Source organism: Ambystoma mexicanum, chromosome 1q (assembly GCF_040938575.1).
Source record: "Ambystoma mexicanum isolate Mex_15411 chromosome 1q, UKY_AmexF1_1, whole genome shotgun sequence".
Lineage (NCBI taxonomy): Eukaryota > Metazoa > Chordata > Amphibia > Caudata > Ambystomatidae > Ambystoma > Ambystoma mexicanum.
The window spans coordinates 222,944,107-222,961,789 of NC_090922.1; the positions used below are offsets into that span (position 1 = coordinate 222,944,107).

Consider the following 17,683-nt stretch of genomic DNA (forward strand, 5'->3'; position numbering starts at 1 on the left):
CTGGTCAAATCACTTAATTTCTCTCCGAGTGGGCGGACCTCTCCTCCTCCCGCATGGCCTCTACCACTCAGCTCCTCCTCCTCCTCTGTGACCTCAATATCCATTTAGACTCTCCTTGTTCCTCCTCTGTACTCTTCCGTGACCTCTTTGACTCCCTCTCCCTGTCCATCCTCCCCTCTGGCCCGACTCACTCTGCATGGCACACACTTGATGTCTTGATCTCCTCCGACCTCCCCCTCTCCCTCTCCCTCTCTATCCCTCTGACCACTCCTCTCTCTTGGAACGATCACTCCCTCCTCTCATCTCTCCCTCTCTTCCCCCCCATGCCAAGCCTACCCCAACACTGCCACCTACCTTCTCTGACATCCGGCCCATGAAGCATGTGTCAGTTGAGGCTTTTGCCACCACCTTCTCCCCCCCCCACCTCTGCCTCTGCCTGTCTCACATCCTGACACAGCCCTGTCTCTGCTCTACTCTTCAATTTCTGATACTCTTGATGCGCTTGCCCCCGTCATGAGGATCCATTTGAAGTCCAAAGCGAAGTGCAATTCCTGGTAGGACTCCGACCTAGCTACACTTAAACGCAAGTGTAGGGCGGCTGAGAGGAAATGGAGGGCTTCTTGTTCATCCTCTGACAAACTGGCCTGTCGCCTGCCCCAAAGAAAATACAGACTCTCTCAAGAAGAGAGTCCACATTCAAGTTTGTGTCTCTGCGCCATCTAACAACTCTGCCGAGCTCTTTAAAATCTGCAAGGAGCTGGCCAACCCTGCTGCAGTCTCTACCCCTCCTGTTGCCTCCCAGGTTCTTTGCAATGCCCTTGCCTCTCAATTTATCTCAAAAACACAGGACATCCTGACCACCATCTCCACCTCTCTCCTTCTCTCCTCTCTATCTGTGCTTGCTGACTTTCAGCCACACCCCCCTCACACTCCTTCTCGTCCTTTCCTCTTTTCTCCCTTGATGAGGTTACTAGACAAGTCCGATCTATAAATGCCTCATCAAAACAGGCTCATCCATGTTCCTTTCAAACCTCCAAGGACCACATTGACACCCTCGCTCCGGCCCTTGCTGATTTTTGCAACCACTCCTTTGCCTCAGGATACTTCCCTTCCCCTCCCCTCTGAAGCACTCACTTGTGCATCCTCTTCTCAAGAAACCCACAGCTGATCCTTCTTGTCCGGCTACCTACAGCCCAATTTCCATTACTCCCTTTCAGGGCAAACTCCTGGAAAAGTTGGCCATCTCTCAGCTTAAACTTCATTCCAATTCTGTTGGCTGTCTTCATGACCACCGGTCTGGCTTCAGAGATGCAAAAAGCACAGAAACTGCTCTCCTGACCATCCGTGAAGATCTGCTCTCCAACCTTGACTCTAACATTCCCTCTGTCCTAATTCTCCTCGATCCCTCTTCTGCCTTTGACACGGTCAACCATACAATCCTGCTCAACTGTCTCTGTGATAACCTGGGTATCACTGATCAGGCTCTGGCCTGGATGACCTCTTTCCTCTCTGATCGACCCTCCCAGGTCCAACTGGGGTCCTTCTACCTGTGGTGTTCCCCAGGGGTCTAGCCTCTCGCCCTGGCTTTTCAAACCAATACCTGGCAACTCTCTCACCTACTGCATTGCCATTTTCTGCTCAAATTTCCAGTGCTACGCTGATGACACAACTCATTTTCAGGCTGCCCTCGGCCACTTCCTCTCCCTCATCTCTGATTGCCTAACTGCCATTCAAGATTGGTATGCTGCCAATGATCTTTGTCTGAATGCCAGCAAGACGGAGATCCTCCTAATCGGCACACCTTCACCATACTTTCCCCTCACTCTCTGGCCGGCCTCCCTTGGCCCTACTCCTACCCCCAAATGCGAGGCTAAGAACCTCGGGGTCATCTTTGACACCACACTTTCCTTCTACACCCACATCTCTGATGTCTCTAAAAAGTCAAACTTCCTACTGCACCTCCTCAGAGGTACTCTGCCTTTCCTCTCCTTCCCCCAGAAGCTCATGGTTTCCCAAGCTCTGGTTCTCTCTAGGTTGGACTATTGTAACAGCCTCTTTCTAAATCATCCTGCCTCTACTCTCTGCCCTCTGCAACTAATCCAGAACAGGACTGCAAGACTTGTCCTTGGCCTCAAGCCCTGGGATCGTATCTCTCCAGCTCTGAAATCTCCCCATTGGCGCTGAGTGGATTAAATTCAAAACCCTCTGCATTGTCCACAAGGCTTTCTGGGGTCTGGGTCCAAACTACCTTCAGCTATCCCTCCACAAATACCTCCCCTCTCAAGCTCTTCGCTCCTCTACCTCTAACTCCCTCAGAGTCGGTCGTTTTTCAAAGAAACAAGCTGGGGGCAGATCTCGGTCTTTGGCTGGGGCCTCCCTCTGGAACAGCCTCCCTGCCCCTCTAAAACTTGAGGAGACCCATCTCAGGTTCCGGAACCACCTCAAGACCTTCCTCTTTGCTTCTGCCTTCGCTCCCCCTCTCCCCTGCTGATCTGTTCTCTCTTGGCACCGTGTACCTGGCCACCTTCTGTCCTTTGGGTCCAGGTACCTGCTCACCCTAGCACTCTTCCTCGCTGCCTCCGGGCCACCCCTTTCACTGGGGTCTGTATCTGTACCCATACAGCCCCCCACCTTTTTTTCTTCCTGCACTTATCAGACCTACCCTGTCTGCTGCCTTAAACCGAGCACTTGCCAACTATTGGCTGCACTGCCACCGTTTGTTGCCTTTATTATTTATTTATTATTATTTATCTGTTTCTTCTTTGCTCTGCACTCTCCACTTCTCCCCCCTTCCATGCACTTTTCCCCGCCCGCTCTTCCATGCACTTGCACGTTCTCAATGTCACTGGGCCTAGTAAGATCGTTGTTTTGTTTTCCCTGTTCCCCTCCCTTGCCGCGCTCTGAAACACTTGTTGTCGAGCGTGATAGAAATAAAATATCAATATCAACCATAATTTTGAGAATAGTGCATCACACATTCAAGATAAGTAAGAACTTTTTTAACTGTTCACTCTTAGAATTACAGTTACCAACCAACTCTTTACAAGTAAGTAACTTTTAAACACTTATTTTCTTTTCTAGGCAAAAGGCCCAATCCCTTCAAAGTCTTTCCCTTGTTCCTGGAGCATGAGTGTTCTCCGTAGCAGAAGGGGGATCACTAGGACTAGTGACCAACAGGCAGTGTCAGAATAGGTTCTTTAGTAGCAAAAGTCAGAGTTCCTTAGGAAAACTGGGCAAACAGGTGAGTACTTTACTTTTAGGGTTGGAAGAGGGTCCAGTGGGGATTCCAAGATGGCTGCTAGTGGGTGAGGTTGCGCATCCCCGACCTCCGCCCGAGCGGGAAAACAAAAGGAGAAATAAGCGATCCAATTGCTGCCAAAAGTTCCGAAATCTGCCCCAAAACATGGTGAGAAGCTGCAGGATACCACTGGCCGAAGTCTGACGAGAAGAAATTCTGAATCAGTGCGAGAGCGGAGCTGCGTGAGCCCCAGAAAGCGGTCCGGCGACGACGCAGACAACCAGGAAGTAGGGACAGAACAACACCGGGGAAGAGAAGGCGCCCCATCGATCCACTGCACCGGCCCTGTGCGAGGACTGGAGCCTCCTATTCACGCAGGGAACCGCCTGACCCGAAGCCGCATCCAAGACCAGTGGGAGCTGCATACGCCGATCGTGGGAAAGGAGGGGCAGAGGCTGCGGCGCACCGGGACCGTCTCGCCCGCCATGCGCCCTGAAAGGGACATAACCAAGCCGCCGCCCTCACCCCAAGCAGTGCGGAGGAAGGACCGAGACAGCATTGCACCGACAGCACCATCAACGCGGTGTGAACGCCCGGGAGGGCCCGTGGCGCCGCAACTGAATGTACAGGCACGTGGGTAGATGAGTTGAGATCCACTGGGGTTAGAGAGGAAGAGGGTTTTGCCCCCCCCACCTCCCATCTCCCCCAGTGACAATAAAGCCTGAACCAAAGAAACCCCCAAAAAAGCGCCAAGAGGGCTGACAGGCCCCACTACATTTAAAGTGGGCCTGCCCCAGAAGCGGGGAACGGGATCACCTTACGCAGAACTCGGTCCATATCATACGGACCTCAGGCACCTACATTTACATTCACCCCTCCATGCGTGATTGGACTGTGACACCCTCCGGGTGGGAAAAGCGGCCTGCATAAACGGCATGCAGAGAAGGAAAGAAGCACAAGTAGGAATTGAAATACGCAGACATTCGGAGCGAGGGCTGGAATGTACAGGGAGGGAGAGAACCAATTTATGAACGCCTTCTCCAGACCCAAAAGAGCGACAATGCTCTCATGGGAAAATACTTGACCATCTGCGCAAAACAGTGATGACTGGCCTAAGCACACAGAGAGACCCGCACCCGACCCCCTCCCCTGAAAGCAATAGCAGCACGAAATAAAAGCGCAACTAGAGGGCATAACACACAGGGCAAGCCCCTCCACCAGTAACAAAGGAAAGTCTGATCCGAAATCAACAGCCCAATACCTTTGGGGGACAATTTAATGAAGACGCATAGCCGCCCAAAGGCACCCAGTTGGTACATCAAAGAACTCACCGGACGGGTACACAACACAGATGCCAGGGACCAAAGCTAAAAATATCTCTGCCAAGAACCAAATCCACAACAAAGACACAAAGGGGACAGCTGGAACTCTGCTGGGGACAATATCGGGAAGAAAATCAACATAAGGGCAACACAGAAGAAACAAGTGCCAAAGAAGATACGGATGAAACCACGAACATGGCGTTAAACAAGGAAGAACTACAGGAATGTTTAAAGGGCATGGAGAGTAGGATGATGAAGTCCATCCAAAATCAGTTAAGCACAATAAGGGAATAACTGAGATCCTCCCTACAGGAGGTGAGGAAGGGCATCACAGAACTGGACGCCACAAAAATGGGGCTCTCGGAGATGGCAGAAGACTCAAAACAGAATAGTATCCTCCTAGAACAGATTTCCAGAGCAACACATAACCTAGTACTGCAAGCACAGGACCTCGAGAACAGATCGCAGAGGTCTAATATAAGGATCAAAGGCCTGGACGAAACAATAGCCGACAAAGACCTTAAAGACACAATGCAACAGTGCTTCAGTAGCTTGCTCAATGGCACTCAACCAGAGGACATACTCATTGATATAGTACACAGAGTGGGGCCCAAGAGAAATGAACCCGGAGCCAGGCCAAGAGACGTTCTGTTGGCAATTACCTCATACTTAATGAAGGAAGAGATACTACAAGCAACACGTAAACAACAATCAGTCTCCATCAATGGCAACCAGATCCAACTGTTTCAGGACCTAGCACTTTCCACACTACATAAAAGGAGACTAATGCAACCGGTCACATGGGCACTAAAAGCCAAAAGGGATTACCTACAGATGGGTATACCCCTTTGGCCTACAATTCTCATGGGAAGGTAAACCGCAGAGGATCTCGATCTGCGAAGAGGGAATGTCCCTACTAAAGATAGAAGAACCCCGGAAGAGTACAGGGGCGAATCAAACACAGAAAAGGGAAGGCCCCAAACAATGGGAATGGGCCACAGACAACAGAAGACGACGACGCAAAGAGTCTGCTTTAAAGGGTCCCAGGCCAAGCTGAAGTCCAAAGGAAGCAATCTGTGTACACCAACAAGGATAGAGGAACTTTGAAACTCAAACCCGGACTGAAGGAGAGACTGGCGAGCATACCAGGGAGATAACAGAAGGAAAATGGAGAGAAGAATGACGTAAGCTTGGGCGGGTTGGGGGAGAGGGGCATCTTGGATCCTATACTCTGGATAAAGACATGTCCTGATGAGGGGGACACTGGGGGAAAACATGGGACCGTATGCTCCGAGGGGAACTTTGAGAAGGCGCAACGAGTCATTGGTCCCAAAACGAGGGAGGGGGCTGGGGGGAGGTGGGAGGGAAGGGAGCGATTTGGGAAGTTATTAGTTGTTAAACTTTGGTTATGTTGGGAACTGTTTGGAGTATGGTCCGAGATGAAACAATACAAGCGGCACTTGCTGTGGAAAGAGACAGAGTAAAATGAAGAGTAATCAACACTGGGGCTATGACTGAGTTGAATGTCATAACCCTAAATGTCCAGGATATAAACTCGCCAGTGAAGCGGCGCTCCATATTAGCGCGTCTAATAGAGCTCCAGGCATCAATAGCCTTTTTATAGGAAAGGCACCTGCTCACGATAGACGAACAAAGAATGGGCCACAGAGCATTTCCCAGACAATACTTCGCCTCTGGGGGAAAAAGACTAAAGGTGTGGCGATTTTACTAGGCACTAGTGTGGCATTCAAGAAACAGGCTTTATACAGAGATACAGAGGGCAGATTTTGGGCTCCTAAAGGGGAAGCTACAAGAAAAAAATAAACACTAATTGCGATATACGCCCCAAATGAAAGACAAGACCTGTTCCTGGGAGACATATTGCCGAAGTTGGGGAGTTGAAGTGAGGGACAAATCATAATTGGGGCTGACTTTAACTACGTAATGGACCTTGCATTAGACAAAACCCTTCTTCCTACTGCTGCTGACGGAAGAAATAGGCAGGTGCTGGGAGAACTTTTCAGGGACCTAGAAGTGGTGGAGACGTGGAGATTTTTCCACGAGAAAGAAACAGGATGTACCCATTACTCAGTGGTCCACACAGGGTACTCAAGGATAGATATGATTCTGGTCTCAGCCACTTTAATCCTACAGATTGACAAGGTAAAAATAGGAGTCCAATATCTTACTGACCACGCCGCAGTGATACTACAAATGATCCCTATAAAAGAAAGGCCCCAAACTCGTAGAAGCTGGAGATTAAACAAAATGATACTCAGCGATATCGCCCTTAGAGCACACATGGGGGAAGTGCTGAACAATTATTTCCAAGACAACGATAATGGGGAGACAAACTGCGGGGGTAATTTGGGATGCGGGGAAGGCACTATTCCGGGGAGAATTTATATCACAGGCTATACCGTATACACGAGAGAGAGGGCTCATTAAACAGAAACTCAAGCTAGAACTACGGGAGGCAGAAACGCAACATAAAGCCAGACAAACACCTATAACGCTAAGAACCCTCCGTAAGGTGAGAGCTCAGCTCGAAACTCATGTGGCGGATCGCACCGCGCGATCACTCCTACACACTAAGCAGGCATATTACGTCCAACAGATTCCTAGAAGCCAAGCTTAACAAAGGTCCCGTAACTACATAGTGTGTCTCAAAAACCCAAAAGGGGAAATATGCACATCGGAAGAAGAGAAGCTAGATATAATGGAAAAATTCCACCAGGGCCTTCTCGAAAGGGAGAACCTCCCCCCACAAGCACAAATAGACTATATATCCAAATTTGCCCTTCCTAAAATAACTTAAGAAGACAATCCTATTCTGCAGGCCCCCATAACGGCACAAGAGATAACGTGTGATATAACACACCTGCCCCCCAACTAGACCCCTAGGCTGGATGGGCTCGGGAATGGGTATTACAAAACATTCCCGAACCAGCTACTGGCCCGTTAAAAAATCTCTTCAATCATATAAGGGAAAGTGGAACAGTCACGCCTGGGAACCTCAACCACAGTTCTGATCTTAAAACCGGGGAAATACCCCACAGACTGCACAAACTACAGGCCGATATCGCTACTTAATAGCGATGCAAAACTTTACGCAAATATTTTGGCTACCAGATTAGCAAAAGTATTACCCATAATAATCCACGAAGATCAGGTGGGATTTATCGTAGGGAGGTACACACAGGATAATATCAGGCGGGCAGTGGACATCATAGACCTGGGGACTAGGACAAGACAGAAGTTCTCTATAGCAGCCCTAGACGCACGCTGGGCTTTTGACAGCCTAGACTGGGCATATTTAAACCTGGTTCTGACAAAATATGGTTGCAACCCCACTTTTATTAGGATGGTTCTGGCGAACTTCAGGCTCCCCTCGATGACCTTCATGGTCGATGGAAGACCCACAACAAGAATACAAATACAGAGAGGCACACGCCAGGCCTGCCCGTTATCCCCCCTGATCTTCGCAATGGCAATGGAACACGTAGCAGAAATAGGATCCGACAAATAAAAGGGGTGGTGGCTGGGGGGATAGAACATAGAATCGCATTATACGCAGACAATATTTTATTATTCCTAAAAGACACCTCTACCTCGCTGCCCAAAACATTAGAAAGGTTACGGGAAGTTGCCAAAATATCGGGGTTCACTATTAACTACTCTAAATAAAAGGCTTTGAACATAACATTGGAAGAGGGGGTGATTGAGGAAATAAAGGCACAATACCCACTAATATGGGAACCCAAGGCTATAGAATACCTAGGCATCCAACTAACAAAGGAATATAAATATCTATATGGTGCGAATATAAGGCCACTATAGAAACAACTGAAGGAAGACCAACATAAATGGGACGCCCAGGAACTGTCGTAGTTTGCACGCATAGCTGCACTTAAAAATTACGCTACTACCCCGAATAAGTAGAGCTCCCCCCTAAAATGGGCAAAGCGCTACAAAAGGAACTGGTCACCTTTGTGTGGCATGGGAAAAAACCCAGAATTCAAAAGGAGATCTTGACCAGACCACCGCTACTGGGGTGACTCGGGGTTCCTGATATCGAGAGATACATACGAGCAGCCCAGGTAGCGCCTATGTTGAAATGGATGGGAAGGAACGCATCCAACGGGTGGATAGGGATAGACCAAGGGGTGACGAAAATCCCATTAGAAACACTGCATGCACTACGGGCGGGAGTCGTGGGGGGGGGCCGAAGGGCACCCGTTAGAAGCCACACGAGTATCACTCAAGGGATGGGATACAGCACTTAAGAAACAGCACATTATGCCGGGCATAAGACCCTTTACCCCAATGGCGTATAACCAAGATTTTACCCCGGGTAGACAGGAGAGGTTCTCGGAAAACTGGGGACCGACACAGACGTTCCATCTGAAGGAGTTCTTTCAAGATGGATATCCCTTAGTATTCGAAGACTAAGCAGAAATTTGGCATAGGGGAACGGGAAAGGTACGCATATAAACAAATAAGGCATTGGATATCCCAGAAGGAGGTTAAGAAGGCGGCTACCAGAGCCCCGATTGGACTGGAACTCACCCTTCAGGAGGGCCTAACCCCAAAAGCAATAGCAAGAATGTATTAACAAATAGATAACGCGCAAGTTGAGGACCAAATTTCAGACAAAGGGACCTGGGAACCCCTATCACGGAGGAGGAGTGAAGTCAAATCTGGAGGAGGGCACAAAAAACATCCAAGTGCACTGCCATTAAGGAGACTGCATACAAAATATACACCAGGTGGTACCTAACCCCACACAGGCTCCATAAAATGAACCCTGCTTGCCCCCCTCCCCCGCATCCACCAGCTGCTGGAGGCAATGTGGTAACAGAGGGGACTTATATCTTGAACCAAAACCATACCTTAAGAAAAAACTTGGAGGCACCTCCTTCTACCACTTAGCAGCAAAAACAACATCCTGAAAGAAATAACACCAAAGATCACCTAAAATTCAGGAAATTACTAAAAACCTTGCTCTTCAACACCACCGCCACAAATTGAAAACCGAAACAACGGAAAGAAAAAAGAATTACTAAACTAGGAGGACACTGACAACACCCAGAACCGACTAAGAAACTCCCACCACAACTAGACAGGCAACGCCAAGTCAAATAAAACACAAGCGACACCCATTAAGACAGAATCAACAACCCCAGCCAATTCGAGCCAACTTTCTCATTCACCCATAATTGCTTCCAAGTTCCAAACTGTTATAGAGTTTCTATATGTTAGCAATCACCACACTCGAACTGAGTTGTGGACTTTAGCAGGTACAATGGCCGTAGGAGTAGAAAAAGATGCCAGCTAAGGCTCATGTTTAGGAAGGAAGTTGATGGAAGGGGGGGGTCAGATATGAACAGGACAGTGTGAATACCAGACAAGCCCAAATCAGGACAGAGGCACAGAAATGCCCCCAGACCCCACCTAGGGCGATTATGCAAACCCAGCGCCTCACCTCGAGACAGAAATGCCTTCTAACCAAGCCACTAACAATTTCCCCCTCTGCTTACACCTCTCAAACTCCAAACCAAACACAACCACAAACCTACAGCACAACAAACTGCACAAACTTCACTACTTTGCAACAACAAAACAAAAAACACACATAGACTCGAACAGTACACGACGACTACTGGCCGCAAACACCCCAGGTCCAGACACGGAACCACCGGGCTGAGACTGCCAACAGCACATCACTGCTCTCTTGCACTTGTCCAGCTTCCTCCCACTAACTCACCCTCCCTTTCCCCTCTTTCAGAGCCACCATAGCGCCAGGGGACCACTCCGTTGGTGATAGGGCGCGGTACAAATGTCCTTTAACATTAACATAGCCGGTCAAGTGGCGCAGCGAGTAGAGCGCTCGCTTTGACATCTGTGCAGAGCCTGCTAACGCAGGTTCGAATCCCGGCAGGGCCAAACTCAGCCTTTCATCCTTCCGAGGTCGATAAATGAGCACCACACACTGCAGGTAATAATAAGCAGCTACCTGAGGGTTCGTAGCGCTATATAAATGCCAAATTATTATTATTAATTAATTAATAACATATCACATGTGGTGGGCCTGCCCCAAAGCTGAGATGTATTGGAAAAAGGTGTTAGGACATATAAAAGAAATCGCAGGGCGACAACTCCCATATGATCCAAAGGTAGTTCTATTGGGGACTGCAGTGGAAGGAGTGTATGCGGTGACAGGTAATAATGCAACTCTGATCACTCAATTATTAATGGCGGCGAGGATGACCCTGGCCCAAGGCTGGAAAAACCCGGAGAGTCCGGTGATAGCATGCTGGTGGGTTAAAATATGGCACATACTAGCAATGAAAAAAGTAGGAGCCCTGAAAGACGGTGGACATCAGAAATGTCTGGCAGTATGGGATCAGTTCATAGACTTTGGCAAGGAGAGAGAAGCTTACTACTTCAGACCAAGGCTAATGAGAGCAATTCTAAACTGAAACTCCTCAGACCAGTAAGAGGAAGAACAGCTCTGTAAATATGATCAACGATCCTAAAGGAGGAACAAGCCACAGTCAATAACAACCATAGGAGCGGAAGTCGGAACATCCCAGTTAGAGGGAGGGAGAGGGTACAGGGGTAATTGTTATAAACGTTATTATTAAGGCTGCACCTTAAGGCCTACATACCATCAAAGTTCTGCTTAAATAGTTGTGATAAATACATAGAATCGAACATGTGATACTCAAGGACATGTAACCTTGTTTGTTTATGAAAATGAAAATAAAGTGTTGGGGAAAAAAAAGAAGAGGGTCCAGTGACTCTGCAGAAGACACCCCAGTAGGATTCTAGCAGTGGGACTGGGTGCACTGGACGAGAGACCTCCCAATCACAGAAAACACCCCAGAGCTACACAGAAATCCTAACAGGCTTATGGTAAGTACATACCCAAGCCAACACAGTACCTCAGCATTGAAGACCATTTTTCAGCAGGAGGACTTCAGGGTCTGCAGCCAAATGCCCGGTCAGTGGATTCCTTGTCGTGGTGACTGAAAACAAGACCTCAGAAGGGACTTTGCAGCAGGGATCGATGAAGAAGGTTCTATGCAAGGTTTCCCTCGTGGCTGAATGCGGTTCTGCGGATTTGGTGCCTTTTCAAGGAGCACAGAAGAAGACAGAAAATTGCAGTTTAATTCTCATCATTACAAAGATCCAGCACTCTGTTCAGGGGATTTTTTGGACTCGATTTGTCTCTGGAGTTCCACCAGGATGCCCACGAAGTTTCAGCGAGATTCGGAAGACTGTGCACTGCACAGTGGCTCGAGGTCCCAGAGTATTGGGGTATTAGCAACGCAAGGCCGCAGCAACGTGTGGTGTGGCTCAAAATGCTTCTTCTTGAGTCTAGTGGGTCACGCTAGGCGCTGGGTCTGGGTAGTTCTTTTCGGAGTCCCCAGGTCAATTGGAAGGAAGGGCTACAGCAGGCTCTGGTTACACAGCAGGCTCTGGTTACACAGCAGGCTCTCTGGTCGCTGGAAATGGCTTCAGCAGCGTTTCCTTCATCTTCCTCTTTGGTTGCAGTGGTCGGCTTTTCTTCAGCTTCCAGGTTCGAAGTATGTATCAGGAACTACAGCACAATCGCTGCATTCTCTCCCCGCATCTGTAGAAGGGGCAGTCTGGTTGTCCTATCAGGACCCCATTCAAGCAAGGTCGTAAGACAAAGGACTGGGGAGTTTTGGGCTCCTCCCTCCCTTCCTGCCCTCACAGACAGAATGGAGTCTGGGCGGGGAGTCCAGGGGACTCCCGCCAAAGTAAAAATCACACAAAGGAATTTCCCGCCATAGAGATCAGGGGAAGGAACAGGAAACGACAGGAAACACTAAAATGGCAAAAGAAAGAAGACAGGGGCCATTTTGGTAAAATAAGCACCCTTAGGTGCCTTTACTGCAGCTGTGAACACAGCCCGCGGTAAAGGTGCACCAAATGAATACAAGGTATCACTGCCACCAGCCATTGAAGGTAAGCATGCCCCTGTAACAGAATTGTTACAGGTTTAGTGTGAAAAGGGGATACATTGCATCTCCCCAGCACTCCACATAAGATGGGGTGTGCTGGCTTCACAGAATAAAATGTAAAAAGGATCCAAATATCGTTTCTACCTTTGGGAACTTTAGTTCACTCAAGGTTAGCAAAAGAAAGTTAAAAAGGGAGACCCTAGGGCAACCCAGCAACAACAGGCACTTATTGCCAGTAAGTTGTTAAAGAGGATAACTTTAAAAAGACACTATGGAGAGTCTTAAAAATGACACTCATAAAAAGAGTTAAACATTATTTAACTGTGGAAAAAGGTTCCCACTCACTGAGGTATTAAGAAAAAATATCCTACTAGTAAAGCAAAATGTTCTGGGGTTGACCCAGGTCAGGAAGATTTAGCAGTTCTGTGAAAATCTTACCTAACACTCAGTGAGGAGATGGTAGGAATTTGGGATAGATTAGAATGTGATTGACTAAGAGAAGCAGCGCTCTAAAGAAACCAATGGGAGAGGGAAGAAGCTTCTAGGTAGGGAGGGCAAGGTTACAAAAGCCAGCAAAAAGTTTGCTGTGAAAAGTGTTTGGGTGAGATTGTAGGGGAAACAAAAGACCACAGGGAGTCTAGCTGTTAGAGGAGGACTTGGAGGAGACTTGTGGAGTGTGTGAAGAGAGTAGAGGCAAGGTGTTGGGTCTGAGAAAGCGTGGTACCAATTTGACTGTGCAAGAGAGACACACAGGGAGAAGGAAGAGTGGGGGCATGCCAGAGCGATCATACTACCTCATTTAGTTGACTTACGAAGTCCCAGAGGGAGTTAAAATAAGGTATTTAGGCCTTCCCTAGTGTAGGGACAGAGACGACAGACAGCAAGGGTACCCTGGCTATGGCGAATCTATAGTGTGAGAATACCTTTTGGAGGAGGGATGCCTGGGCTGGGGAGGTGGGAGCACCCTCAAATTGAGGGGAAAATGTATAGTGACCATCCCTACACAGAGACAAAATTGCCTGTGTTTTTTTGTACAACTATTTTTGTGGTAAAAGCTGTAAAATGTATTTGTCATGCGACTCACTGAAAACATTCACTTTAATCCTTATTTTGATCCCATCTTCAGATACTCACTACACTATGCTACCCCCCACCTCCCCCCAACCACACAGCCACCCTCTGTGACGTACCTGGATCATAATAAAGGTTGAGCACTTCTGGTAATATAGACTACACCTAAAGCGAATACTTAGAAACGGATTAGAACACAGAAAATGGGTGCTTTCAATTTGCACTCAACAGATCAACACGCAATCTCCGTACCCCTCCACGCAGTGCCGTCGCCAAAAAACACCCAAAATTGGCAGGGGCTGCATACATGCCAACATTATGCATTCCATTTGGGAGCTACCACTCCAGTCCTGGTTGTTCTTTTCTTTCTAGGACAAGACTACAAGTCCCAGAATGCTCAGTTCATCCTAGGTGCTTCCAAATCTCGTTCGGAGCAACTCACTCAAAATATCCATGAGGAAGGTAAAAAAAATCGCTATAATAGATCCGTAGTTTAGTGTAACCCTTGCTGTCAGTCTTGCAGCTCGTCAAGGTTCTGTACACACAGACATTATCTACACAACAGATAAGCACTTTGATATTGGATTAAAAAACTGTCCAACACACACACATCCCAGCTGCAGACGTGTTAACATGCTAAACTCTTGTTTTGTCTGCATATAAAACATTACAAACGGTCTACCGCCACTAAGGAAGTGCCGCTGCAAGCGTTCCGGATTATTATCGGCGTTTTTGTGAACTCACCCACTACAGAACGTACGCTGACACATCAGACTCCCACTATCCCACAATGCAGAGCGCTGACCTGTGCTCCCAACATGCACCGCGGTAAACAACAACATCCTCCTTGTCTCCCATACTGACTTTTACTGTGAGACACCTAGAAGTTGCGAGAACGTCGTAGACCGATTGCATGCTGCATAGGGGTGGTCTTAAAGGGAAGCAATTCCGTCGCTCCCTCTCTGCCAAATAACACTTTCCTGGAGTCTCAAACGGCTGCCATTCGCGTGTTATCAGGGCTTTTGTTTGCTTAGCCAGTGTTCTTTTTTCTGGCCTGAAATCAATGGGCCATAAACATCACTTGGGTTGGAGGGGGCATCCCCGTTGAAAGCAGGCAACCTAAATGCTGAGTACACTCAGCTCTCAACCATTTGCCTCGCAAAGGCAGGTGAAATCACCCTATTTTGTTTCTGGCAGGTGAGACGCCCATTGGAATGAATGGGCGTGCAGGAGGCTTGGCGGGTGAGTCAGCCCTTTCCAAGGCGGGTGACACCCGCCAAAAGCGGGTGAGTTGAGAGCTATGGGTCACTCTTGTTTTCTAAATGTGCAGCTTGCGCTTGTTTAGTAAAGAACAAAAGACATGTCCAAACTGAGATATGCTTTTTAAACTTATATTCACTGGTTTTCTTTAACGTGTGTTTTTTTTGTCCAACTGCCACACAATAAAATACCCTGTGATTTTTTTGCACCCCTTCCTTTTGTGTTTCATCACAGGATATATTTGTATTTCACTGACAGCCGTTATTATTAAGCATTTAAACTGTGTTCATGGGTGCCAACCTTTGGATTTCACCATGGGGCTTTTTGCAGCCAAGGGAGCGCTCCTCGGCTGGCTTGAACTGTCAAATGGAAAAGTGGTTATTTTTGACAGTTTTGTTCCTCAGCCTTGCATATCCAATGAGCCATACAAAGCCGGGGGTGTTTTGCTTCCCCAACCTTGCATGGCCCATTGGAGATGGTGGTTTAGGAACTGCATGTTTGTATGTGTGAGAGAGGCACTCCTGCGCCTCCTCTCACATAGAAACAGAGCAGGGCGCTTTGTCATCAGCGCATGTGCACAAACCAGGAATCACTCTTTGCTTCCTGGATCCTGTTTATGATACAGGGGAGCTGGAGTGCTGGGAGGATACACCAGGACCGGGCAGAATGTACTTTTATTTAAATATGTGTATGTATGTGTGTGTATAATGAGTGAATGATGATTGATGTGCCTGTGAATGAGCAAGTGCATGCTGTGTGTGCTGTGAGAAACCTGAAGGCACTCTTGCACCTACTCCACAGGGATCTTCTGTTCAGTTGGCCAGGGAAGGGCCATCACTTTTGGATCCTGAACCTGGGGGTGGACTGGCGAGGGAGGATCACCTGGGTGTAGGGTCCTTGGGGATTGGGTGCCAGAGTGCGAGACACGGTAATCCCCTTTCCTAACAGTGACTTACCTTTCCTCAGTCTTTATAGGATATTGCTGTTCATATCCTGCTTTCCCCCCTGAAGTCAGACCAAGTACTGAGAAGAAGCAGCTAACCCCAAGAGTAATGCAGATTACCTATAGGAGACACCACTATTGTACTGGGGTGAAGAAGAGGGAGCCTTAAGGCTTTAGAGCTGAATGTCAGGCATGTCCTGTTAATTGGATTGATTGTGGTCAGGCAATTGAGCCTGAGACTTCACACCTGCAACCTGTTAGAGGCTCACGGGTGTATAAAAGGTGGAGTCCACAAACCGCAGAGAGCCAGAAGCTTGTAGTGAGAGAGGAGCAGGAAACCCAACACAGCCTGTGAGAAACCGTAGGAGAACGAAACACCGGAGAAAGTCACAGTATAGCAGTGTTACTGTGTGGCGAGGGAGCTGTGTCTCCAGGAAACCAGAGAGCGCGAGAGAAGGGAGCCGTGGAAGCAGGTGGTGCACATGCTATGGCTGAGAGGTGCTCATTCCCCTGACTGGAAGCAACAGTCTAGGGGTGTCTGTAGGGCAGGCAGTGAGATCCTGACTGTGCAAACCAAGAAACTGGGAAAGAACAGTTATACGACTGGTGAGTGTCAATGAATGAAAGAAACCTGGTGCGCGTATGAAAGTTAGTGAGGCTACATTGGGACATTGACCAGCCCAGCAGAACTCCCCTAACTCACAAACTACATCTCAGCAGTCACCAGCAGAATGGCTGCGCTGGCTCTGTTGAGCACGATCGCCTTGCATTCAAACTGTGCTTTGCAGTCTCCAAAATGATGGCTGCGCCGTTTTACCAGCCACACATTGGGTAAGATGAAACACAGAACACCTTGAGAATTGCTGCCAGTATTTTCTTCAATTGCACCAAAGAAAATAATTCAAAGGCACCACTGCTATGCTGTCAGCTCAAAACCTTTTCACTGAGAAAGAAAATATTCTGCCTTTTAAAATGACTGTGCCCTGATGCTCTTTTTCAGCTTTTCAACAGTACACAGTTGTGATCCAGTGAGACCCAGCTAGGTCCCTCCATATTCAGGTTGTGCTTCAGCAAAAAGGGGGGCATTTCTCATTGAATGACAGGCTGTATCAGGCAAGATCTGTGAAATAACAAAGAAACTATACTTCAAGCCATACGCAAAACGCTTTCCTTTTTTGCAACAAAATGACACAGATAAACCCTTCATAAGAAGCTCTCTCTCTCTCTCTCTTCGCTCATGTCAGTTTCATTGGACCCTTGCTTTGAACAGATTCCTGTGTAGTAGAAATTGACTATGCCCACGGAAATGCTCAGAATAAAGATACCAGGAAAAGCCGCGTTGTAAAGTGACAGCCAAGGAAAAATGAACCATGTGGAAATTGGTGCTTTTTACGAACAGGAAAATATCTGTTTAAAAGTGAATTGTTGAATTAAGGCCCTGTCCTTGCATAGAAATGGGATGGGGCTTTGGTTTAAAACATATATAGGACATTTAATACCAACAGTCTTCTTTCTGGTTATGGAAAGAAAATAATACTTTTACTGTGAAACCAGCAGGACAGGTTTTTTAGGCCCTGGATTCAAAGGACTAACTACAGGATCTACCTCCTCCCAAGTGTACCAGTATCTGGGGCATATGAATAGGCAAGTGTGATGCATCTCACACGCTCATCAGACTCTGTGGCAGTGCTCCAGCTGGGTACAATTGATTTCTGGGACACATAGGTGTGACTTTTGTAGCAGCACCTCCCCTCAACTTAAACTGGGGAGCTTCAAAGGGAACTCCAGAGTGTCAGGATACGCCAAGTCCTGATCAGGCAACCCGGTAAAAGAACTCAGAGTAGTCGTTGAGTTC

The 17,683-nt window shown here is 47.9% G+C and overlaps 1 protein-coding gene across 1 annotated transcript in view; it reads right to left on the minus strand.

The window, feature by feature from the left end:
• Positions 1 to 14,483, minus strand: part of LOC138526844 (uncharacterized protein ZSWIM9-like) — a 173,110-nt gene extending 158,627 nt beyond the window's left edge. Inside the window, exon 1 of the mRNA XM_069637588.1 lies at positions 14,370 to 14,483. The gene's annotated coding sequence lies outside the window, so the exon portion shown is untranslated. The remainder of the gene's footprint in view (positions 1 to 14,369) is intronic.
• Between the last annotated feature and the right edge of the window lie 3,200 nt (positions 14,484 to 17,683).